The following is a 1,626-nucleotide window of genomic DNA, read 5'->3' as shown; positions in this document are numbered from 1 at the left end:
TTTTGGCGAAGGCCCTTGGCCTTAAAGACTGTTATTTCAAACTTATTGAAATTATAGCCCGTCGTCGTTTGGTTCTGGTAGGGGCGGACCGGTTGGGGAACGGGTTTTGGGCTGATTTGGGGCGGGTATTGGTGTATTGGGTATTTAATGGGTCTCTTGTTTTAGGGCTTAGATGTTTATGGGTGGTTGATATTTGGCTTGATTTGTGTTTTTCATGTTGAATTAGTGGTTGCAAATACTAATTTATGCCTTTTTGACTTGGGATCTTCTTCAGAAAGAAGGCAAAACCAAACGAGGATCATTCAGACTGCAGGATTTGCAAGCTAATTATGATTTTTCAAAAAACATCATACATCAAACCACTACTCAGGGAAATCCATTCTTATGTCTTATGCTCTCTTATATCCATTACATCAATATCCTGTATTTGACAAACATTTGCTGACTTTGACAAATCCATCATTGGTCAAACTTCATCCAAAATTTCCTAATTTGACTGATCATTGTCTATTTTTTATGCTTTACAGCTCGGGGTGGGGCTCAAGCAACTAGAGGTCGCCCTAGAGGGGGAGGCTGATCAGGTGGCGGTCAGGCTCGATGCTATGCTTTCCCTGCTTCCATATTATTTTGCCCTGGTTCCACTTATTCATATGTATCATGGAGTCACAGTGAAGAGAATTCATACTACGGAGAATCCTGCTGATATGTTGACAAAAGTGGTTTCCTCATCGCTGCCAGTGCTTCCTCTTCTTCCGACCCATATATAACATCGGCTGGTTGGAAAGTCTGCTCCAAGCGAGGTATCGGATGTTCCTCCCCGTGTCAGGATTGGGTAATATGCGCGCCTGCTGCCTTCCTTGGATGTGGTAGCCGTTTCTCAGGCTCCCTCTCCGGAATCGAACCCTAGTCACGACACAAACACAAAGGGTTTATGGTTTTATAAAGGGGTTCCTAAGCAGTGCTTCTAGCTAAGCAATTTAGGAATTACAATGAAGAACAATTACAAAGTTACAACTCAACTAAGGACAACAAAATACTAGACTTAGGAACTGGTCCGTAGCAGCGTTTAACTTTGTTCTTGAGGCTCTTAAGAATTAAATTCGCTGTCTCAGAAGGCTTGAATACTTGAAGTGAAAATACCAAACGTGTCTTGTGGTTGCAAAATGTGTTATACAAGTGTTTATATCTCCTGTGCATTCTGTAATTTGTTGGGTTCCTCAAGTTAGGGAGACTAAGAATTCTCCCAAAAGTGATTATATGAGCAAGAAGTCATGGATGATACAAATGTAAAAGTTAGACCCATTGGTTATTCATTTGTTATCCATTTTCTGAATGGATAATATGGTTTTTTAGCCATGAACACCGCCTGGTTTCATAAGTGCGTAGAGATTCCTAAATGTGTCATCCCGTAGATACACTATTTGATATACCCCGTATCAAATTTAGAAATCATTAAAAAGCCTTAATACTTTATCCTTGGTATTGAACATTGTCTCATCACGAGAATGGACCAAACTCGAATAGAAGAAATTCTAGTCACCAGGTGCAAATGTATCAAAATAATCTATATTTTATTTTTGAGAGAATCCTTTTGCTACTAACCGAGCTTTATATTTATCTAAAGAT

At 39.7% G+C, this 1,626-nt stretch overlaps 1 pseudogene; it reads right to left on the bottom strand.

The window, feature by feature from the left end:
* Positions 1 to 810: 810 nt before the first annotated feature.
* LOC142176928 (18S ribosomal RNA) lies at positions 811 to 1,015 on the bottom strand (annotated as a pseudogene).
* Positions 1,016 to 1,626: the final 611 nt, after the last annotated feature.

The sequence above is a fragment of the Nicotiana tabacum genome, chromosome 22 (assembly GCF_000715075.1).
Source record: "Nicotiana tabacum cultivar K326 chromosome 22, ASM71507v2, whole genome shotgun sequence".
Taxonomy (NCBI): domain Eukaryota; kingdom Viridiplantae; phylum Streptophyta; class Magnoliopsida; order Solanales; family Solanaceae; genus Nicotiana; species Nicotiana tabacum.
The sequence above is the reverse complement of the archived record's forward strand: the minus strand, read 5'-3'. Positions and strand labels throughout refer to the sequence as shown.